General features: G+C 37.5%; 2 long non-coding RNA genes across 3 annotated transcripts; both read right to left on the minus strand.

Moving 5' to 3' along the window:
* Positions 1-3,258: 3,258 nt before the first annotated feature.
* Positions 3,259-24,718, minus strand: LOC148870136 (uncharacterized). The gene is made up of 3 exons (XR_016108274.1): positions 24,589-24,718; positions 24,398-24,445; positions 3,259-3,511 (listed from the first exon to the last, which is right to left on the minus strand). It is a non-coding gene; the product is annotated as an uncharacterized LOC148870136 (long non-coding RNA).
* On the minus strand, positions 17,599-22,836 carry LOC148870137 (uncharacterized). 2 transcript variants are annotated; one of them, XR_016108273.1, is made up of 2 exons: positions 21,543-22,836; positions 17,599-18,004 (listed from the first exon to the last, which is right to left on the minus strand). It is a non-coding gene; the product is annotated as an uncharacterized LOC148870137 (long non-coding RNA). The 2 variants fall into 2 exon arrangements; XR_016108272.1 differs by having other exon boundaries at positions 21,401-22,836.
* Positions 24,719-25,639: the final 921 nt, after the last annotated feature.

Below are 25,639 nucleotides of genomic sequence, written 5' to 3' on the forward strand. Positions count from 1 at the left end.
CCCATCCCACAAACCAAATGAAGCCTTAAACTCTTTTGCGTACTCCTTTACAATCTTTTCTTGTTGTCTTAAATTATGCACCCTTTGGTAAACAATTTGCTCATAATCTGGTGGTAAGAATTGGAATTTCAACTTCTATTTCATTCTTCCCCAAAAATTAACTTATATTTTTCCCCTTCATTTCTCTACCCCTTCGGTAATTTTTCCACCAATCCAAGGTTGTCCGATGCATCTTTACTATAACAAGCTTTGCTTTTTGTTCTTCATTCATTTTTTTCCAATTAAAATAATTTTAAATGTTGTCCAACAAGTCTAGAAACTCTTGAGGTTCCAGCTCATCATCAATCTCGTTAATATATAGTTAAACACTATGACCTTGAGTTGATTGTAAAGCTTAAACTATTTGGTTTTCCTACCCCTTGTTATTCCTTTCATGTTGATCACTTCCAAGTTGCTCAATGTCTTAACTTGACTATTCACTAATAATGTTAGTGGATTGTTCATCAACTCTAGGAGATTGTCTTCTTTTTCCTAGCCCCAAATCACCTATCATGTCACCATGATAATATAGCAAAACCCAACAACGAGATAAACTTTGAGGCAAACCCAAGGAAAGAACTTGCTCTTGTACCACTTGATATGGACAAAAATACAAATTACAAGCAACACCAATAAGCACAAGAAATACCCAACTAAAAACAGCAAAACAACTTGGACTTTTTATGGATTTTAGACTTGAACCTGATGTAAAACTCCTCTTGTAATAGTTCCATTATAGTAACAATGCAACAAGTTGGCCATACAATTCAAACAAGAGGGAAAGAACCAAACAGCCCCACCAATAACAATCCCCCTTCTCCTTTATACCCAATGGCTTGCCAGAGAAACCAATTAAAATGTTTACACATAAACCCCTAGAATGCTTCCCTCTCACAAGCAACTCCATAAGAACAAAAATAACTTCAAATGAACCCCCAAGAGACTAAAACCCAATAGATATGCACCCTACTGCCCCTGACTAGAATGTAACTTATAAAATGACAAAAAACCCCGATCGCAAACTGTCAACAAAGCTACCCAAAAACAACAATTTAGGATCATACTACAAAAACCATGCAAAACAAAATTCATTATCATTTTTTTTTCAAATTTCTTTTCTTTTTTTGCCTCATCTGTTTTCAAACCATATCCCAACAACTATCACAAGTATGTCTAGGTCACTAACAATGCCCACGTCTTATCATTCTCATACCCTTTCTTCAAGACGTACATTTCTTGAACATACAAGAGATCCCTAAATTTCTTGTAGGCCTTAACATCCTCATGGCTTTCCCATTCAATACTCAAGAAATTATCTAATTCCTTCAAGATACCTATGAGAGTATGGTAAATAGATAGAGTTTGATTGTCCCCAAATTTCACGAGTTGTACCCACCCTTGTAAAGTTTTGTTTGATTAGTGGTAACATAAGGTAAGAAGCCAAGTCATGATTAAGCAGTTTTCATATTCCCACTTATCATGCTCAACAGTCCACAGAACCAGACCGGGTCGGATAGTTGAACCAAAAAACCAGAAACCAATCAAGTGACTGGTTCCGTTTTCCCCCAAAACCGTTGATTTTGGCTAGCGAACCACTGAACCGGGCAGTTAACAGTTCGAGCGGTTTTGACCATTTTTTATTTTTTTGATTTTTTTTTGTGTCAAAAAGGACCAAGTGTTCAATTCAAACGGTCAGACCGTTTGACCCAGTAACCAGACCCCTGATCAGTTCGATCACCAGGTCGGTTTTAGTTTACTTATAGCATGCCAAGTAACTCTTACCGTCAAACATGAGTAATAGTCATTGGAAAACACATATGGGTCACACCACCATTCAATGCTCCTTGAGTAGAAGTCATCCTAGAAGCCACCCTTTTTACTTCAGTTCACATTGAGAAAAGAGGCACCACCACCGAGCACTAAACCAGCACCAACTCAATGGTCGAACTCTAAGTTACTTGAGGAAAATCAGTCCCACGCTCTTCAATGACAAACCAGACGACTCCCAAGTCGACGAAGGCTAGTCACCACCAAATCAGACCACATGGTCCTATGATACCATAAAAATGAATTCACATATGCCCCCCTCCCCACAGAACGTGTCTCAAAAACGCCCCACATGCATATCTCAACGTGTATTGAGAAACATCTCTCGTTCTTGTCATTAGAAGATGTTCCTAATACACGGTTGGGATGTGCTGTGGGAGGCTGTTAAACCTCTTCACAACATTCAGCCACCACCATCACGCACACAACCAGGAAAAGAGAGGAACAAAAACACTTGAAGGTCCTAGATCAAGTCGATTAACTGTTCTTGAGTCAATCACAGAAATCAGAGTAAAAAAGGAGGAGAAGTTCATCAATCTGTTCTCAGACACTAGAGTCCTGCTCAAATACCATATTAACAGCAAGAAAACCAGGAAAAATAAACATAAATAAGAGGAGAGAAGAAATAAGAGACAAGTTCTTGAGTCGAGAAGAGTTGGCTGGCGGTGCCTTCGGTATTATTTATAGTAGGGTGACTCAGCAGTAAAAAGTAAAAAAAATAGAAAGGCAAAACTGCTCCTGCAGCACGTAAGTGTCAAATACAGCACTCTTGAAGTGGGGTCCTATTGCATGGTTGAGTAGTTTGCATAAATAAGCTATATTGAAAAATATGGGACCCATAAAGAATTTTGGAGGTCTTTAAGGATTAAATTTAATCTCAAGTTCCGATTAAAAAATGATGCTATAGCTAAAGAGGAAAAGTAGTGGGTAATGTGAAATACAGGGCACAAAAGAATTCGACTATAATATCTTTGAACTACAACACCTACCAAAAAATATCTTCAAATTGCAACTTTTTACCAAGGCATTAAATTTCTTCTGAAAGCCAACATTGTTATCCAAATCACAAAGGTGATGGCTATAGTGGGTTACCAATGAAAGATGGTTATTGTAGAACCCAGAATAAAGAATGAATATCAGCTAATGAAACTACAAAAGTAACAAAAAGAACTCAGAATATAACAGCATTGTAGAAACTCTAAGATTGGATTTAGAAAACAGGATTTACTGCTACAAAGATCCAAGAGCTTTATGCTTATGATGTCAATAGTTGTAGTTATTATTTATTAACCATATATGTTGGTAAACATGTTATGGCATTAGGTAATTACTCTCTTTTCTTCATATGAGATGCATAAAATATTGAATGAGTTATAGATCATAGGAAAAGAGTTATAAAATTATACCAAGAAACCATTTTATAGCAGCCATCACAGACATTACATTATTGAAATCACTTTCTTGTTCATTCAGTGCTTTTTTCATTATGATTTTGAAACCACAGAACTTATAGCAGAACTTATAGGGAGGCCCTAAAACTGGTGCATTCACACACACACACACTGGTGCATTCTAAGATTATCACAATTCTCACTGAAGCAAGTTCAGGAGTTGAGAAATGTATGTGGCTCCCATGCTTCAAGACCTGGTATCATCTTGCAAATATATATGACTTTAGTCAGAGCCATTGGGATATATGCATATAAAAATAAATAGATATAATGATCATATCCACAACCTGAATAAATTTTCCAGGAAGTTTTCCACTTGTATCCTTATGTGGAATGCTAAAGTAAAATCCCTGCCTATTATTGAAGGGAATTTTCAAATTTGGCATATTGAATTCCCCCGGATATTTTTTTGGAAGGTTATGTATGGCTGTCATTTCAATGTTGATTAGAAAATACTAGTATCACAATAATTTCTTTGCAACATCCAGAAGCTCATCTATGCCATCCTTCACAGCAAAACATTGTTGTGTTCATGCAGCAAAAGAAACTCGTGAATGAAGTATATCCCCCATTAATAACATTACCAATCCTGAAAGAAATCCAGTAGCTTCTTGACGAAATTACTCAAATGTTTAAATATTTTACCTTGCTTTTTTATCTAAATAAACAACTGATCTCCAGTTATGCATAGTGTATTATATCCATGGCAGCATACAAATGATAGAAGAAAATTCAAGTCTAAACTATGACCAAGGAATGCTGAAGCCTAAGCCATAATCTTGTTACTTTTGCCAAGACATAAACGGCATTAAACAGAATGAAAGGCCATGCATGAAGTAATATCCTCATCATTTTTTCGGACACATAACAATCAACTTTATTGTAATAAAGAATGTTAGTATCTCCAAGGAATAAGTGCCAACCATCTCAATGTGTAATGCTACAATGATAACTCCCATCTCAATGTGTAATACCATTCCCATTTACACCTTTTCTTTTTATTTATAGTCTTCACCTAATTAGATTTAATTTATACTAATGTGTAATGCTACAATGATAACTCCCATTAGGGGCCCATAACACAATATAATTGAAGGACAAAAATGCCGCTTATTTTCTCAGCAATATTATCAAAATCAAGCCCTAAGTTACTATTATCATTGATAATTAAAGAGGTCAAGTATAATTAGGTCTAACCGAGTCAGACCCAATAGTCCCAATTAACAAGCAAGTTCACATCTCCGCCCCACAACATCCCACAGCACATTCCCGCCATGTATTGGGAACATCTCCCGATGATAGTACCAGAACTGATGATGTCATCATCGGAAGATGTTCCCAATACACAGCGGGGATATGTTGTAGGACGTTGTGGGGCGGAGATGTGAATTCTTAACGAGCAGCTCAGATATGGGTCTTATCTTGTTCCGATTAATAATCAGATCAGGACTGGTACTCCCTGTCCCAAACCACGCACAACCCATTGACAGCCCTAGATTGCAGGGGGTTAGACAATTGTGGACCATGGTGATAGAGTTAATTATTTGATAATGAGGTTGGGAATTTGGTGATATGTGGATATTTTCTAAGGGATATTGGGCCGGAATATTCTTATACTTTTCCCCGTCTCTTATTCTTCTTTAATGAGTTACTGTTTGCATATACACAAACATAATGTAAGAAAAAGCAAGTGTACCTTGACTTTTTTTTCTTATAAAAGCATACTTTTCATTTTCACAGATGGAGTGAGAAATGTTTCAAAGAAGAAAACACTTTGAATCCTTAAGCACCTAAATGTTTAAAACAAAGAAGTTAGTCTAGCATCTCAGGAAAGTATAGATTCTCATGGCATCATGGGTGCAAAATACATATTTATATACCTTTGCAAGTAGGGGCATATCGTCCAAAGCAATCTTAAGAAGGATAATCTTAATATCAGCACCTGACTCCTAGCGTTATCAACACCAGAGGCCACATAGGCAATTTTTTTTTTTTTGCTTGACACAGAAGTGACAGAGGACCCTATCTAGTACTTTCTGGCAATTTTAATTTGCTTCAACAAACATGTGCAGCTTTTGCAAAACTCAACTACTTTATTGAAAACTATTAGAGTTGCCAATTGGTAAGGTATAACTAAACCAAGTACCAAACCAACTGGACCGATTATGTCAGTTCTCATTCGCTGGTTTGTGTCCTGATTAATAATTGGGTCAGGAGTTATTTCTATTCAAAACCAATTATATAGTCAATAATATATAAAGGTCTCCTGGTTTTCTTGCATTTCTTTCTCCCCAGCATCCATACGATTGTAACTCTTGTACAATTCCACATTGTTCTACCCCTTTTCTTTCAGCATCTAACCACAGAGAATCAAACAATCTATCCAAGCCAACAGTAGATTAAAAACTAAAAAGTGGTATACAATCTCACCATTCAATTTGCACATGATACACCGGTTAGGAAATAAAGGCTACTAGTCTCCTTTTTTGCAACATGGAACAAGTGTTGATGCTCCCATGAAAAAATTCCCAATAAAAACCCCAATTTTTGGGGAAATAGGTGCACACTAGACTTCCTTCACAAGAAAGGACCTAGAGGGGAGAGAAGTGACCCTAACAAGCATATTTGAAAACGAAGTATAAGAAACTTACCCGCAGGGTTAGGAACTAAGAAACAATAACAAATTTAGACTCTCTTTCATAGGGGACTCCCCATGCTATCATACTCAATGTGATTAAGAAGTATGGGAAAAATATTATGGATTGCCTTCCAAGGAGAAGCAAGGATAAGCCGGATAATTTTGCATAGAATGGAACGTACTATGGATTGCCTTCTAAGGCATCTGATTTTGGGAAAATATATTGCAATGAAGTACAAATAAAATAAAACATTGTTAAGTTATCCTGAAATTGGCAATTGCATGTGTTTTTATTTTCCTGGGTGGGCAAAGCAGATTAGAGGTTAGTAGGTCAGTACATAAAAACAAGTTTCAAACCCGCTTTCCAGATATCGAGAAAGATTATTTTTTCAGACAAGATAGAAAACATGTAACCTTGAAAATAAAAAGTAAAATCTCCGCCATAAGATAAATTGTAATATGCATTTTAAACTTTTCCTTGGGATGGGTAAGTAAGCTGAATTGGGCAGTGGACCTCACTGCCAACTGATCAAGAGAAATCTTCCTTGAAACTAGGTAGCAAATAAATTATTTGATACGGATGCAGTTGACATCAGATCTGAGATAATGCATCCTACCTTTTGAAATCAAGAAAAGAATGTAGCACGCCATTTCATGAGGATTAGATCCCAAGAACTTTCATCTTAATTTCGCAAAGAAAAATCAAATGCAGTGGTACAAATTTGTCAGGACGAAAAACTACAACAAATTCATTTTCTCAGTTTAAATGAGAAGAATAAAAATTCCTTGGGAAGTTTCAAGCTTTGAAGTTAAAGATTAATGAGTGCAACAAATTTCATTTTGAAAGATAGGAAAAAAGTCAAACTAGTAAAATAGAGTAAATTTATCAATAACAAAGTTTTTTTTATTTGAAGTTAGACAGTTTTTTTTTTATCAATAACACACTTCATTAATTAATCACAAATAATTACAAAGGGGAAGATAAACTTTCTTATCTTCCAGCTGAGGCTTGAGCCCCAAAGAAAGGAAAAAGAGAGTTACAACTGAGCCCAAAGCATAAACTCCCTCTCCACCCCTTGTTTAGCTAACACATCAGCAAAAGAGTTAGCTAATCTTTTCACCCAACTGATCTTGACTTCCATCTCTTGAACCAGCCACCTAAATTTCCTCCTGTCATTGCTGTAATTCAATAACCCATTGTTGTCTTTATTCAGTCACCCTACCACCATCTCCAAGTCCCTTTCGATTATAAGTGTTCTTATATTCATCTCCTTAACTCTCTGGACTCCTTCCATAACTGCATAGGTCTCAGCTCTGAGAGAGTCACCCACTGCAATTGGGCCTGAGAACAAGGCTGAAACAATCCCCTAAACACACCCCAATCCCCAAGTGTCCAGGATTCCCTCTACTACACCCATCAAAGTTTAGTTTTAAGAAACCAGCTGAGGGAGGGGTCCAAGACACACTTATTCCAGTTCTGGTCTGGGTGCAACTAGAAATCTCATCCCACTTCCTCAACATGTCATCCACTGTGTAATCTGTGAACAACTCTGAGGATTTCAGCCACTGTACAACCCTTATATGGATCCTGAAGTTTCTTTCTTCCCATCAAGACTAGCATACCGCAACCCTCAGGCATCTCCACATGGTTATACCCTTTTTCATATGCCACCTAAAGAAAGAAGGGGAAAAAAGACTTTGCAAATTTGATGGAGGGTCATACCGCAACCCTCAGGCATCTCCACATGGTTATACCCTTTTTCATATGCCACCTAAAGAAAGAAGGGGAAAAAAGACTTTGCAAATTTGATGGAGGGTTCCATATACACCCAAAAAGGGAGAAAACCCACTCCCAAATAGACTTTGCAAATTGGCATGATACCAATAGGTGAAAACCAGTCTCCCAAGCAGCTTTACAAAGAACACACATGTGAAAGCTGTTTGGGGGTACCACATTCAGGTTGTCAAAGAAAAGAGGATTATAATGTGGAGATATACAAGAGCTACTTTGGTTTGAACAAATAGAAGGAGAGGAATGCACGAATTATCAAGGAAAAAGAAAAAAAAAACAAGGATGCTTTAATTGAAAGCATTACAGTTAGGGAGGCACATTGATTAAGAACAATGTATTGTTCTTAGATTTCATTATGCATGATGTTTACAAAAATTAGGCAGCAATTGTTGCTTCCTCAATGAAAAACGCAAGAAAACAAGGAGTAATTGGAAATCATGAAAGAATGGATGGCTGAAACTGAATAATGATGGTAATAGTAATGGTAATCCAATTGCCCTTTCGGATAGGGGGACACAAAAACTAAATTAATCAAATTTATCACTTTACAATATAAGTAATCCCATTATTTCATTTGAAGAGAATTAGGTGCAAATTATTACGATCTAACCAAAAAACAATTGCTACAAGGACCCAATGCTAAAGCAGACAATTAGGTGATGGTCTCCACTGCAATAAATTAGTCACAATATCAATTCAAACCAAGCCTTGATGTTAAAAATTAGAGAGTGCAACAAATTTCATTTCGACAGAATGCAAGAAAGTCTAATTAGTCAAATAGAGTAAATTGATAAGGAAGAGCAAGAGCAGATGGAAGAAGTTGTGAGGGAAACAGTGGGGTTAAACAAAAATTTTTTTTATTAGCAACACTAAGGAAAATTTTGTTCATTAAATTTAAAAAGGTACTACAAGAGGTTGTGCATACAAAAAAGAAGATATACTGACACCCCCAACTTTCCCACCCACATACATTTTACATTACATCAAAGCCAAAAAAGTACTTGTCAATTAAATCCTTACTTAGCCAGGCGATAAGCCAAGCCATTATTAGATATTTGAACTCATTTAATTTCAATCTACATGTCCGTTGAGAACAATTTGACAAACATTATTTCATTCCTAAACAACAAGTAACATCCACCTCCATCAAGCAGCTAACCATAAAGGAGTCAAACAATCTATCCAAGTTAACAAGAGGATCTCACTCACAACCAAAAAGAGCAAGAACCAATCTACCACGAAAGAATACCGAGCAAAAAGTACTAACTTTTGAGGGAATAAAAGCACACTAGATACCCTTCACAAGAAAGGACAGAGGGGGACAGACCTTGATAAACATATTAAAAGGGAACCACAAGAAAACTTACCCGTAGAGTTAGGAACCCAAAAGATTAGAAACAAGTAAAAATAAAAGCACTGGACACCCTTCACTCGAAACACATCTTTCATAAGGGATTCCCCATGCTAGAGATACTTCCAGAATTTAATCTTATTACCAAAAGAGATATCATACCCAATGCACTAGCCATCCAAGGAGAAGCAAGGATAGCTTTGCGTAGAACAACAGCATCCCAACCATTCTCTCGGAAAACCATAGCTCATGAATAATGGTTGGGATACTGGACTATCACATAGAGCCACTATGCCTCACTCCACGGAAATCCATCAACAATATCGACCCATTCTACCTTAATCTAATCAGGCATGACCTTTTCTTCGGCAGTAAAATCAGATTTTGGGAAGACCCTTGTGTTGGGGAGTCTCCGTTAAAAGATATTTACCCCACTCTTTACCTCTCTCTCTTAAATGTAAACTCATTTCTGAGTTTTCTATCTCCTCATCTCCTCCGGACTCTGAACAGAACTCTGGGTTTAGAAAAAAACTTATAGAGATTCTAGAATTCCTCTTGTTTCAAGGAGATTGGGCTGTCGTTTGTGGGTCCCCAGACTTACCGGACAATATTCCTGTACCTTTTTAAAATCTTTAATTTCGTCTAGTCCTTCCACTTGTCCTTCCCTATGAAGGGAAATTTGTGCGTTCTAATCCCTGCGAAAATTAGTTCCGCCTACTAGGAAGTCTACCAAAGGGCATTGATGGCTTGTAATTATTACAAATTAAGCAAGAAACCCAACAAGTATTTTTCCGGGCCCCCTTGGATGTGGGTGGTACCTCCCCACTAGTTGATTGTAGCAGCAGAACTTAAGCTATTCAGTTCAGTTCTATAGAACAAGAGTTTCAATATCGAGAGTTCCAGTTGATTCCAGCAACAGCGGCAGCCAAGCAGAAATAATATCCCTTGTAATAGGTGTCTAAACCAAGTGCAGATGGCTCCTTGGCTTCCAGACATTAAACTGCGACAGCTACAAATAAACATTTGAGAAATTCCAAAAACAGTAATCATAGCAAACAAATATAGATAACACCATTACAGTTTCCAAAGTCAAGATAAATAAGTGAAACACTAAAAAGTGAGATGCACCTCTTACAGTTTCCAAAGCCAAGCGTTGATGTTAAAGATTAAAGAGTGCAACAAATTTCATTTTGAAAGATTGCAAGAAGATTGATTAGTCAAAAAAGGAAATTAATAAGGAAGAGCGAGAGCAGTTGGAAGAAGTTGTGAGGAGGGAAACAGTAGAGTTAAACTAAGATTTTTTTTATCAAAACACAAATGAAAATTTTGTTCATTAAATTTAAAAAGGTACTACAAGAGGTTGTGACTACAAACAAGGAGATATACTGACACCCTCAACTTTCCCACCCACCCATACATTTTAAACTACATCAAAGCCAAAAAAGTAGTTGTCTATTAAATCCCTACTTATCCAGGCAATAAGCAAAGCCAATAATAGATATTTGAACCCATTTAATTTCAACCTACCTGTCCTTTGAGAACAATTTGAAGCACATTATTTCATTCCTAAAGAACCAAGCAATATACACCTCCATCAAACAGCTAACCATAGAGGAGTCAAACAATCCATCCAAGTTAACGAGAGGATCTCCTTACATCCAAAAAGAGCAATTACCAATTTAAAATACAAGCCAAAGGGCAAGAGATTTGTAAGGGGCTTGCAATCTCACCATTCAATTTTCACTTGATGCAACAATTAGGAAATATAAGCTAGCCAGCTCTCCTTTTTTGCCACATGTCACAAGTGTTAATACTACCATGAAAGAATACCCAGCAAAAAGTACTAACCTTTGAGGGAATTGAAGCACACCGGACTGGCTTCACAAGAAAGGACCTAGAGGGGGTCTGACCATGATAAACATATAAAAAAAGAAACCACGACAGAACTTACCCGTAGTGTTAGCAACCCAAACGATTAGAAACAAGAAAAAATTTAGGCTCTCTAAAATGTCTCCTAAAACCAAAATTTCAATCAAAACCAAGGGATGAAGAAACAACAAAGAACAAACTCAAGGTTTGATTTAGTCTTAAAATCAGATAATGCACAGAGAGAAGGAAACACATCTTTCATAGGAGACTCCCCATGCTAGACCCCATGCTAGAGATACTTCCAAAATTTAATCTTATTCCCAAAAGAGATATCAAACCCAATGTGATTAAGCATGGGAAAAGTATTAGCCATCCAAGGAGAAGCGAGGATAGCTTTGTGTAGAACAACAGCATCCCAAGCATTCTCTCGGAACCCATAGCTCAGTAATGGATGGGATACTGGACTATCACATAGAGACACTATGCCTCACTCCATGGAAATCCATCAACAATATCCTCCCATTCTACCTTAATCTAATCAGACATGACCTTTTCTTTGGCAACAAAATCAGATTATGGGAAGACCCTTGTGTTGGGGAGTCTCCATCAAAAGGTATTTACCCCTCACTCTTTACCTATCCTCTGTTAGATGTAAGCTCATTTCTGAGTTTGCTATCTCCTCATCTCTTCCCGGCTCTGGACAGAACTTTGGGCTTAGAAAAAACCTTATAGGGATTCTAAAATTCTTCTTGTTTCAATGAGATCGGGCCATCGTTTGTGGGTCCCTAGCCTTACCGGAGAATTTTCTCATACCTTTTTAAAATCTTTAATTTCGTCTAGTCCTTCCACTTGTCCTTTCTTATGAAAGGAAATTTGTGCGTTCTAATCCCTGCAAAAATTAGTTCCGTCCACTGGGAAGTCTACCATGGGGCATAAACGGCTTGTGATTATTACAAATTAAGCAAGAAACCCAACAAGTATTTATCCCTATTGGCATATTATGTGCAAATCTAATGACGAGACGGCTTGCAACTTACAAATCTCAAATCGGTTTGTCTATTGAATTTGGAAAAAGTTCCGGGCCCTCTTGGAAGTGGGTGGTACCTCCCTATTAGTTGATTGTAGCAGAAGAACTCAAGCTATTCAGTACAGTTCTATATAACAAGAGTTCCAATATCTAGAGTTTCAGTTGATCCTAGCAGCATCAGCATCCAAGCAGAATTAATATCGCTTGCAATAAGTGTCTAGACCAAGTGCAGATGGCTCCTTGGCTGCCAGACATTAAACTACGACAGCTATATTTAAACATTTGAGAAATTCCAAAAATAGTAAATATAGCAAAGAAATACAGATAACACCATTAGAGTTTCCAAAGTCAAGATAAATAAGTGAAACACTAAAAAGTGAGATGCACCTCTTACCATTTCCAAAGCCAAGCGTTGATGTTAAAGATTAAAGAGTGCAACAAATTTCATTTTGAAATATTGCAAGAAAGTCTTATTATCCAAATAGAGGAAATTGATATAGAAGACCGAGAGCAGCTGGAAAAAGTTGTGAGGAGGGAAACAGTGGGGTTAAACTAAGATTTTTTTTATTAGCAACACAACTGAAAATTTTGTTCATTCAATTTAAAAAGGTACAACAAGAGGTTGTGAATACAAACAAGGAGATAAACTGAAACCATCACCTTTCCGACCCACCCATACATTTTACACAACATCAAAGATAAAAAAAAAATAGTTGTGTATTAAATCCCTACTTATCCAGGCAATAAGCCGAGCCATTAATAGATATTTGAACCCATTTAATTTCAATCTAGATGTCCTTTGAGAACAATTTGAAGCACATTATTTCATTCCTAAAGCACCAAGCAACATACACCTCCATCAAGTAGCTAACCATAGAGGAATCAAACAATCTATCCAAGTTAAAAAGAGGAACTCATTTACAACCAAAAAGAGCAAGAACCAATCTAAAATACAAGCCAATGGACAAGAGATTAGTAACGGGCCTGCAATCTCACCATTCAATTTTCACATGATGCACCAATTAGGAAATATAGGCTGGCCAGGTCTCCATTTTTGTCACATGTCACAAGTGTTAATACTACCATGAAAGAATACCCAGCAAAAAGTACCAACTTTTGAGGGAATAGAAGCACATTACACTCCCTTCACAAGAAAGGACCAAGAGGGGGACTGACCTTGATAAACAAATTAAAAAAGGAACCACAAGAGAACTTACCCGTAGAGTTAGAAACCCCAAGGATTATTAACAAGAAAAAACTTGGGCTCTCTAAAATTTCTCCTAAAACCCAAATTCCAATCAAAACCAAAGTATGAATAAAGAACAAACTCAAAGTTCGGTTTAGTCTTAAGATCAGATATGCACAGAGAGAAGGAAACACATCTTTCATTGGGGACTCCCCATGCTAGAGATGCTTCCAGAATTTAATCTTATTCCCGAAAGAGATATCATACCCAATGTGATTAAGAAGCATGGGAAAAGTATTAGCCATCCAAGGAGAAGCAAGGATAGCTTTGTGTAGAACAACAGCATCCCAACCATTCTCTCGGAACCCATAGCACATGAGTAATGGATGGGATACTGGACTATCACATAGAGCTACTATGCCTCACTCCATGGAAATCCATCAACAATATCCTCCCATTCTACCTTAATCTAATCAGGCAAGACCTTTTCTTTGGCAACAAAATCAGATTTGGGAAGACCTTTTTGTTGGGGAGTCTCCGTGAAAAGATATTTACCCCTCACTCTTTACCTATCCTCTCTTAAATGTAAACTCATTTGTGAGTTTGCTATCTCCTCATCTCTTCCAAGCTCTGGACAGAACTCTGGGTTTTGAAAAAACCTTATAGGGATTCTAAAATTCCTCTTGTTTCAAAGAGATTGGGCCGTCGTTTGTGGGTCCCTAGTCTTACCGGAGAATTTTCTTGTACCTTTTTCAAATCTTGAATTTTGTCTAGTCCTTCCAGTTCTCCTTTCTTATGAAGGGAAATCTGTGTGTTCTAATCCCTGCAAAAATTAGTACCGTCTACGTGGAAGTCTGCCATGGGGTATTAATGGCTTGTGAATATTACAAATTAAGCAACAAACCCAACAAGTATTTAACTCTCAATAGGCATACTATGTGCAAATCTAATGAAGAAATGGCTTGCAACTTACTAATCTCAAATCTGTTTGTCTACTGAATTTGGAGAAACTTCCGGGCCCTCTAGAATATGGGTGGTACCTCCCTACAAGTTGAGTGTAGCAGCAGAAATCAAGCTATTCAGTTCAGTTCCATATAACAAGAGTTCCAATATCTAGAGTTCCAGTTGATTGTAGCATCAGCGGCAGCCAAGCAGAAATAATATAACTTGTAATGGGTGTCAACCTAGTGCAGATGGCTCCTTGGCAGCCAGACATTAAACTACGATAGCTACATATAAACATTTGAGAAATTCCAAAAATAGTAAACATAGCAAACAAATATTGATAACACCATTACAGTTTCCAAAGTCTAGATAAATAAGTGAAACACTAAGAAGTGAGATGCACCTCTTATAGTTTCCTAAGCCAAGCGTTGTGTTAAAGATTAAAGAGTGCAACAAATTTCATTTTGAAATATTGCAAGAAAGTCTTATTAGTCAAATAGAGGAAATTGATAATGAGAGTGAGAGCAGCTGGAAGAAGTTCTGAGGAGGGAAACAGTGGGGTTAAACTAATATTTTTTTTATTAGCAACACAACTGAAAATTTTGTTCATTAAATTTAAAATGGTACAACAAGAGGTTGTGAATACAAACAAGGAGATAAACTGAAACCATCACCTTTCCCACCCGCCATACATTTTACACTACATCAAAGACAAAAAAAATAGTTGTGTATTAAATCCCTACTTATCTAGGCAATAAGCCAAGCCATTAATAGATATTTGAACCCATTTAATTTCAATCTACATGTCCTTTGAGAACAATTTGAAGCACATTATTTCATTCCTAAAGCACCAAGCAACATACACCTCCATCAAGTAGCTAACCATAGAGGAATCAAACAATCTATCCAAGTTAAAAAGAGGAACTCACTTACAACCAAAAAGAGCAAGAACAAATCTAAAACACAAGCCAAAGGACAAGAGATTAGTAAGGGGCCTGCAATCTCACCATTCAATTTTCACATGATGCACCAATTAGGAAATATAGGCTGGCCAGGTCTCCATTTTTGCCACATGTCACAAGTGTTAATACTACCATGAAAGAATACCCAGCAAAAAGTACCAACTTTTGAGGGAATAGGGGACTCCCCATGCTAGACATACTTCCAGAATTTAATCTTATTCCCGAAAGAGATATCATAACCAATGTGATTAAGAAGCATGGAAAAAGTATTAGCTATCCAAGGAGAAGCAAGGGTAGCTTTGTGTAGAACAACAGCATCCCAACCATTGTCTCGGAAAACCAAAGGTCATGAATAATGGTTGGGATATACTAGACTATCACTTAGAGCTACTACGCCTCACTCCATGGAAATCCATCAACAATATCCTCCCATTCTACCTTAATCTAATCAGGCATGACCTTTTCTTTGGCAACAAAATCAGATTTTGGGAAGACCTCCGTGTTGGGAAGTCTCCGTTTAAAGATATTTACCCCTCACTCTTTACCTATCCTCTCTTCAATGTAAACTAATTTCTGAGTTTGCTATCTCCTCATCTCCTCTGGGCTCTGGCCAGAACTCTGGGTTTAGAAAAAACCTAAGGGATTCTAAAATTTCTCTTGTTTCAAAGAGATCGGGCCGCCGTTGTGGGTCCCTAGTCTTACCGGAGAATTTTCTTGTACCTTTTTAAAATCTTGAATTTTATCTAGTCCGTCTACTTGGAAGTCTGCCATGGGGTATTAATGGCTTGTGATTATTACAAATTAAACAACAAACCCAACAAGTATTTAACTCTCAAATGGTATACTATGTGCAAATCTAATGAAGAAATGGCTAGCAACTTATTAATCTCAAATCTGTTTATCTACTAAATTTGGAAAAACTTCCGGGCCCTCTAGGATGTGGGTGGAACCTCCCCACAAGTTGATTGTGGCAGCAGAACTCAAGCTATTCAGTTCAGTTCCATATAACAAGAGTTCCAATATCAAGAGTTCCAGTTGATTGTAGCATCATCCATGACCTTTTCTTTGGAAACAAAGTCAGATTTGGGAAGACCCTGGTGTTCGGGAGTCTCCGTTAAAAGATATCTACCCCTCACTATTTACCTATCCTCTCTTAAATGTAAACTCATTTCTGAGTTTGCTATCTCCTCATCTCCTCTGGGCTCTGGACAGAACTCTGGGTTTAGAAAAAAACCTTAGGGATTCAAAATTCCTCTTGTTTCAATGAGATCAGGCTGTCGTTTGTCAGTCCCTAGTCTTACGAGTGAATTTTCTTGTATCTTTTTAAAACCTTTAATTTTGTCTAGTCCTTCCAGTTGTCCTTGCTTATGAAGGCAAATTTGTGCGTTCTATTCCCAGCGAAAATTAGTTCCGTCTACTGGGCAGTCTACCATGGGGTAATATTGGCTTGTGATGATTAAAAATTAAAAAAACCAACAAGTATTTATCTCTCAATTGGCATATTATGTGCAAATTTAATGAACAAATGGCTTGCAACTTACTAATCTCAAATCTGTTTGTCTATGCAATTTGGAAAAAGTTCCTAGCTTGTGGTGGTACCTCCCTACTAGTCTATTATAGAAGAAGAACTCAAACTATTCAGTTCAGTTCTATATAACAAGAGTTCCAATATATAGAGTACCAGTTGATAGTAGCAGCAACGTCAGCCAAGCAGAAATAATATCGCCTGTAATAGGTGTCTAAACCAAGTGCAGATGGCTCCTTGGCTTCCAGACATTAAACTATGACAGCTACATATAAACCTTTGAGAAATTCCACAAACAGTAAACATAGCAAACAAATATAGATAACACCGTTACAGTTTCAGAAGTCAAGATAAGAAGGTGAAACACTAAAAAGTGAGATGCCCCTCTTACAGTTTCCAAAGCCAAGCGTTGATGTTAAAGATTAAAGAGTGCAACAAACTTTAATTTGAAAGACTGCAAGAAGTCTGATTAGTCAAATAGAGGAAATTGATAAGGAAGAGCAAGAGCAGTTGGAAGAAGTTGTGAGGAGGGAAACAGTGGGGTTAAACTAAGAGGTTGTGACTACAAACAATATCCTCCCATTCTACCTTAATCTAATCAGGCATGATCATTTCTTTGGCAACAAAATCAGATTTTGGGAAGACCCTTGTGTTGGGGAGTCTCCGTTAAAAGATATTAAACCCTCACTGTTTACCTATCCTCTCTAAAAAGTAAACGCATTTCTGAGTTTGCTATGTCCTCATCTCCTCCGGGCTTTGGACAGAATTCTGGGTTTAGAATAAACCTTATGGATTATAAAATTCCTCTTGATTCAATGAGATAGGGCCATCGTTTGTGGGTCCCTAGTCTTACCGGTGAATTTTCTTGTACCTTTTTAAAATGTTTAATTTCGTCTAGCCCTTCCAGTTGTCCTTTCTTATGAAGGGAAATTTGTGTGTTCTAATCCCTGCGAAAATTAGGTCCTTCTACTGGGAAGTCTACCATGGGGTATTAATGGATTGTGATTATTACAAATTAAGCAAGAAACCCAACAAGTATAAATCTCTTAATTGTTATATTATGTGCAAATCTAACGAAGAGACGGCTTGCAACTTACCGATCTCAAATCTGTTTGTCTATTGCATTTAGAAAAAGTTCCGGCCCCTCCTCCATGAGGGTGGTACCTCCATACTAGTTGATTATAGAAGAAGAACTCAAGCTATTCAGTTCAGTTCTATATAACAAGAGACCCAATATATAGAGTTCCAGTTGATTGTAGCAGCAGCGTCAGCCAACCAGATAATATCGCCTCTAATAGGTGTCTAAACCAAGTGCAGATGGCCCCTTGGCTTCCAGACATTAAACTACGACAGCTACATATAAACCTTTGAGAACTTCCAAAAACAGTAAACCTAGCAAACGAATATAGATAACACCAATACAGTTTCAGAAGTCAAGATAAGTGAAACACTAAAAAGTGAGATGCACCTCTTACAGTTTTCAAAGTCAAGCGTTGATGTTAAAGATTAAAGAGTGCAACAAATTTCCTTTTTGAAAGATTGCAAGAAAGTCTGATTAGTCAAATAGAGGAAATTGACAAGGAAGAGCAAGAGCAGTTGGAAGAAGTTGTGAGGAGGGAAACAGTGGGGTTAAACTAAGATTTTTTTATTAGCAACACAAATGAAAATTTTGTTCATTAAATTTAAAAAGGTACTACAAGAGGTTGTGACTACAAACAAGGAGATATACTGACACCCTCAACTATCCCACCCACCAATACATTTTACATTAACACACCAAATTCAAAAAAAAAAAAGGAGTTGTGTATTAAATTCCTAGTTAGCCAGGCAAAAAGCCAAGCCATTAACAGATATTTGAACCCATTTAGTTTCAATCTGCATATCATTTGAGTACAATTTCAAGCACATCATTTCATTCCTAAAGCTCCAATTAACATCCACCTCCTTCAAGCATCTAACTATAGAGGAGTCAAACAATCTATCCAAGTTAACAGGAGGATCCCACTTACATTTTGGAAATATAGGCTAGCCAGATCACCTTTTTAGCAACATGACACAACTGTTGATAACACCATGAAAGAATACCGTACAAAAACTACTAACTTTTGAGGGAATAGATGCACACTAGACTCCATTTACGAGAAAGGACCTACAGGGGGACTATCCTAGAGAAACATATTAAAAGCAGAACCACAAGAGAACTTACCCGTACAGTTAGGAACCAAAAAGATTATAAACAAGAAAAAAATTAGACTCTCTCAAATTTCTCCTAAAACCCAAATTCCAATCAAAACCAAGGGATGAAGAATAAGAAACAACAAACTCAAAATTTGGTTTAGTCTTGAGATCAGATATGCACAGAGAGAAGGAAACACATCTTTCATAGGGGGCCCACCATGCCAGAAATACTTCCAGAATTTAATCTTATTCCCAAAAGAGATTTCATACCCAGAGTGATTAAGAAGCTGGGAAAAGTATTAGCCATCCAAGGAGAAGCAAGGATAGCTTTGCGTAGAACAACAGCATCCCAACCCTTCTCTCGGAAACCATAGCTCATGAATAATGGTTGGGATACTGGACTATCACATAGAGCTACTATGCCTCACTCCATGGAAATCCATCAACAATATCCTCCCATTCTACCTTAATCTAATCAGGCATGATCATTTCTTTGGCAACAAAATCAGATTTTGGGAAGACCCTTGTGTTGGGGAGTCTCCGTTAAAAGATATTTACCCCTCACTGTTTACCCATCCTCTCTTGAAAGTAAACGCATTTCTGAGTTTGCTATGTCCTCATCTCCTCCGGGCTTTGGACAGAATTCTGGGTTTAGAAAAAAACTTGTGGATTCTAAAATTCCTCTTGTTTCAATGAGATCGGGCCGTCGTTTGTGGGTCCCTAGTCTTACCGGTGAATTTTCTTGTACCTTTTTAAAATGTTTAATTTTGTCTAGCCCTTCCTGTTGTCCTTTCTTATGAAGGGAAATTTGTGTGTTCTAATCCCTGCGAAAATTAGGTCCTTCTACTGGGAAGTCTACCAAGGGGTATTAATGGATTGTGATTATTACAAATTAAGCAAGAAACCCAACAAGTATATATCTCTAATTGTTATATTATGTGCAAATCTAATGAAGAGACGGCTTGCAACTTACTGATCTCAAATCTGTTTGTCTATTGCATTTGGAAAAAGTTCCAGCCCCTCCTCCATGAGGGTGGTACCTCCCAGTAGTTGATTATAGAAGAAGAACTCAAGCTATTCAGTTCAGTTCTATACAACAAGAGATCCAATAATATAGAGTTCCAGTTGATTGTAGCTGCAGCGTCATCCAAGCAGAAATAATATTGCCTCTAATAGGTGTCTAAACCAAGTGCAGATGGCTCCTTGGCTTCCAGACATTAAACTATGACAGCTACATATAAACATATTAAAAAAGGAACCACAAGAGAACTTACCCGTAGAGTTAGAAACCCAAAAGATTAGACTACTGGACTATCACATAGAGCTACTATGCCTCACTCCATTGAAATCCATCAACAATATCCTCCCATTCTACCTTGATATAATCAGGGATGACCCTTTCTTTGGCAACAAAATCAGATTTTTGGAAGACCCTTGTGTGGGGAGTCTCCGTTAAAAGATATTTACCCCTCACTCTTTACCTATCTTCTCTTAAAAGTAAACTCATTTCTGAGTTTGCTATCTCCTCATCCCCTCCGGGCTTTGGACAGAACTCTGGGTTTAGAAAAAACCTTAGCGATTCTAAAATTCCTCTTGTTTCAATGAGATCGGGACATAGTTTCTAGGTCCCTATCTTAGCAGTTAATTTTCTTGTACCTTTTTAAAATCTTTAATTTCGTCTAGTCCTTCCAGTTGTCCTATTTTATGATGGGAAATTTGTGTGTTCTAATCCCTGTGAAAATTAGTTTCGTCTACTAGGAAGTCTACCATGAGATATTTAATGTCTTATTATTACAAATTAAGCAAGAAACCCAACAAGTATTTATATATTAATTGCCATATTATGTGCAAATCTAATGAAGAGACGGCTTGCAACTCACTAATCTCAAATCTGTTTGTCTATTGAATTTGGCAAAAGTTCTGGGCCCTCTTGGATGTGAGTGGTACCTCCCTACTAGTTTTAAAAGTTGTTTGGTGGTTCCACACTCGGTTTGACTGTCAGAAAACGTCTCACTTGCCACTTGGGCTGAAAGTGGAGTCGCCACCCATCAATTAAGGAAATGGAGGTGATTGGACTTCCAAGAATGGCATTAAAATCGCTTTGGCTCAATAGTGACTCCAATAGCCCAAGGCACCAGCTAACCAGTCCAGGTACGTCTCAGATGGGAGAGGGAAGGGGTTAGGCACCCCTCTCCCAGGTACAATAAGTGGGCCCACATGGTGATTCCAATAAACATAATCACAAATTCATGACTAATCAAGGAAGATAAGAAAGAAAGTAAATCTAAGGATAAATAAATAACAAAGGAAAACACTATTTTTTATTTTGTTTATTTTATTATTTTGATTTTTTAGATCTAAATGCTATTTGTAACTGAAACGATTGCATACATAATCTAATTGCAGAACTTTCTAAAATAACTAGGAACAACAAATCAACGAGTCATAAAGAACAGAAAGAAAATGAACACTAATTAGCTGACAATTTACAGAGAGAACTAGCCAAAGAAGACATAAATGAATCATTCAATCTCTACTCAATTAGCAGGTTTAAAACAAATCCATTTGAAAATGATAAAACACGGGATTGGGTGAGAGTCCAGAGCTTACAGGAGCCAGTTCGGTGGAACTTCATCACCGGATCCGTAAGCTTTCCCTCTCCTCAGATGCAAAAGATATCATGATTCAAGACGATAAAACCCAGAAAATAGAAGAAGAAAATCACACAATGGGGGAGCAATGATAGAATTACCTGATTGGATTTTGGCCTTAGACTGAGATCGATTGTAGCAAATAGGAAGGATGACAAGAAGAAACAATCGTTGGACCTTGAGACGACAATAGTGATTGGAGGCGATAATTCCGATGATGTTTGGCAAAGTTCAGTGGGGAGACGTAAAGAACTGATTCTATCAACAGGGGATAGCCGACACTAGGTGAAACTTTCCTTGAAAGATGACGGTGTTGCTCGACGGCTAACCGGACTAAGACATCAAACGGGGAGTTTGTTATTCATCATCTGTCACCTTCTGCTCGATTGGCGATGGGAAATAGGGAAGGGAAGAACCGCCATCGCCGCTAATAACCACCGCCCACCATTGCGTCAAGAGAGGAAAAGAAGAGCAGGAGGTTGTTCGGTTACAGTTTGGTAGAAAATAGGGGACGGTCAGGATGAAAAAAAAGAGAGAGAACGTGAGGGAAAAAGGAGAGAATGGGCAGGAATGGAGGAGACTACCACTGGTAGTTTGGTACGCCACCGCCGCTCTCGTCATTTCTGGTTCGATGGTGACAGAGTAGTGGAGACGAAAAACGACGAAGAAAAAGAAGAGAAACAAAAAGAAAAAAGAGAGAGAATACTGAGAGAGAGATTAGAGAGGGGACGAGCAGATCTACCGCCGCTGCAACTTGCAGCGGCGGTGACGAAACGGAACGAGAGAGACAATGGGGGAAGAGGGGAAGAAGAAGGAGAAGAGAGAAGAAGAGGATCTGGGAGAGAGCGGGAGAGAGAGACCGGAGATGGGTTTAGATCCGCCGATTCTCTTCCCAGCCGCCGCTCTATTTGGTCGAGGGTGAATAGTGGGTTCCTTCGTTTACCCTTACCCGGAGATGAGTGCAGATCCGCCGCGAGATCACATCTCCGTCCCACAATGAGCCGCCCCACAGCACATCCCGACGTGTATTGTGAACATCTCCGTGGCGTTTGTGGGGCGGCTCCTTGTCGCGCGGAGATGTGAACTCGCTTCATTAACCCTAAGGTTTCAATCATTTTTGTATTGAATGCAGAGGTGCTTTCGCGATTTTTACCAAATTTACGGGTAATTTGAAATTTCGCGAACCCGGTCAGAACCGGTCTAGGAGACTGAACGGAGGGGCCTGGTTCAAGGGTGGAGATTTTTGAGTGGCAAGGAAGGGTTGAGATGGAACCGACCACTGGGAGTGGGTTTGTGTTTGTAGAGTAATAGGATTGACTGAAATGGAATATTTTTGGATTGATGGGTTAATTAATGTATTTTTGGCTGATATTTTATAGGATGGGATTTCCGGATATTCTGAATTGATTGGTGTGGTCCGATTGGCGCAAGTGGGTTCGGATCAGACAGATTTGTAATCCAGATATTTTGGTATCTTGGCATGATTGAGGGTAAATGGAGGTATTATGGGCTGAAATTTTATATGTAGGGTTTTTCTTGTATTCTGGGGTGATTGTAAAGGTTTGACTGGTTTAGATGTGTTCGGATCAAGTGAATATGGGTTGTGGGTGTGGTAATGGTTGAAATAGAATCCTTGTTTGATGGATGGATGAACGGAGGAATCTTGAGTTCAAATTTCATGGGTATGTGTTTTTGGAGGTCTTAGGTCTAATGGTTGCATCTGATTTAATGGTTGAGGTGTAAGTGAGGGTCGATTGGGGCCATCAGATATATATTAGGTAGCTTTAACGGTATATATAGGTTTCTCAGGATTAAATTCGGGTTTTTTGGGTTTTTTGGTGTTTCAAAGAAGTTGGATGAGTTTGATCGGATGTTTGGGGAAAATAAAGGTTTTAGGTGGCAAATCAAGTGCTGACACTAGCAACTATGATTTTAACAAAATGGAAGGAGAGGAATGCACAAATTATCAAGGGAAAATAAAGAAACAAAGATGATTTAATAAAAAGCATTACAGTAAGAGAGGCACATTGTTTAAGAATTAGGGGTGTAAATTGTATTCAAAAATCCGATTTCAAATTCGATATTCGATATAATCGAATTGAATTTGGACCATTCGGATATCTAATCGATCAAATTCGGATATCCTATTCTTATCAAATAATTAATCGAATTATAATTCGAATATGACCTAATTCAATTCGGTAAATATTCGAAATTAACTGATTATTTAATTTTTATACATAATATATGAAATATTTTATATAATAATTAAGTTATATAAATAATTTATATATTTATATACCTTATATCAATAAAATATTTATTTTATATATTTATTAATTATCTAAAATAATTAAGTAATCAAATTCGAATCGAATATTCGAATATTTAATCGGATTCAATTTCGTATATTAATTTTTAATATTCGTTGGATATCGAATTTTCTAATAGGATTCGAATTCAGATGTTGTATGATCCGATTTGAATTGGACCCGTTTACACCCCTGTTAATAACAATGTACTTGTTATTAGATTTCATTATCGATGATATTCACAAAAAATTAGGCTGCAATTGCTGCCTCCTCAACCAGAAGAGTAAGACAATAAGGAGCAAAAGGAAATCATAATCATGAAAGAATGGATGGCTGGAAATGGATTTTGATGGTAATAGTAATGGTAATCCAATGCCTTTTAGGATAGGTGGACACAAGAATTGCATTAATCAAAATATAAGACTCATTGTCTACTGGTAAGAAGTATATAATAGAGATTCGTTTGCTCAATTTAAATTAGAGGTAATTTCTCGTAGTTCATAGATTTCTGGATCATTAAGTTTAATCCCTTCAGTCAAGTTTCGAACCGTTAATCTTAGTCCTCTGAAGTCCGAGTTAATGGCGCTAAGAATGAAAATAAAGCAAATAACGATTTTCATTTCCAAATTTCGAAACTAAGTTACCTTTTCGGCCAATGGTTGCAGTAGGAGCACAGGTTCATACTCGATAGGCTATAGAAGGAAGAAAGACAGAGATGAGATCACAAAAGAAGAAAAAAATAGTTGCGGTTTCAAAAATCCTCAACCTTGATAAGATCACAAAAGAAGATTAAAGCGAGAAAGACAGAGATGAGATCTTGGATCAAATACGATACCTCATCTTCTTTATACTCGATCAGACTGATCACGATGCTCAACTTGTCTCCACCTCCGTCTTCCATTATCCTTTTCTCTTCGAGGGAACAATCACTTCTACCGTTCTACTAATACAAAAAAAGAAAAAAAAAAAAAGGGCACCAACTTAAAAAGCTTTGTATTTACATATACATGTGTCAATGTGTTGAGTATTTATTAAGGGATGTGGAAGACAACTCGAGCTAATAGGACGAACATCCACGGCCATGATGTAGGATTCTTAAAGTTACCCTTAGATTGGAATCTCTAGTTATTGTCTTTAGGTACATATCTAAAAAGCTTGAGCGTAAATAGATGATCCCATATTATGAGGCTTCCTCGTCAGTCGTCTGTATAGTGGGACTATTTTTACACATCCTACGATCAATAGTAGCCAAGCAAGTGGCAGACACGTGGAGGTTCTTAGTGATAAAGACCCAAAGGGAGGATTTCATTCACTTGGTTATTAGATACTTCTTCTAACAGAAACAGTACTTGCAACCCACGTTCTTTATAGCGGGAAACGAAAAGAAAAATGATTCGTCTCGCTCACCTTGACTCATCGTTGAGACTTGAGACTTTCTAGGGAATCTAAAACCCACAAAAATTGAACGTTTTAGAAAGTTAGAAAACCCCACTCTCTTCAATTCTAGAAAACCATTAACTATAAAAAGCTTGAAAGTTTTAGAAAGTTAGAAAACCCTACTCTCTTTCTTCGCATCATGTCTGCAATGTTATAACCCTAGTTTCGCTTGCATTTGATGATGGATCTGCTTATCGAACTCTGTAATGAAAGACAACCGCATCATATGAGGAGAGATATAGAAAGAGATGGGAGAGACAAAGAGACAAGGAACATGCGAGGAAGACGACAACGATGGAAATCGTTAATAATTTCTACAGAGCGCTATGGTTTCATCCTTTTATAATGTTTCTTTAATTCCTAGCTTCTAAATTCTAATTTCTTCCCTTGTGCCGTTAGCGTTAAAGATCACGTAACTGACTACTGTATCTTCCAATGGCAACAAAATC

The sequence above is a fragment of the Nelumbo lutea genome, chromosome 2 (genome assembly GCF_056320005.1).
Source record: "Nelumbo lutea isolate HS-2025 chromosome 2, American lotus-T2T, whole genome shotgun sequence".
NCBI classification, from domain to species: domain Eukaryota; kingdom Viridiplantae; phylum Streptophyta; class Magnoliopsida; order Proteales; family Nelumbonaceae; genus Nelumbo; species Nelumbo lutea.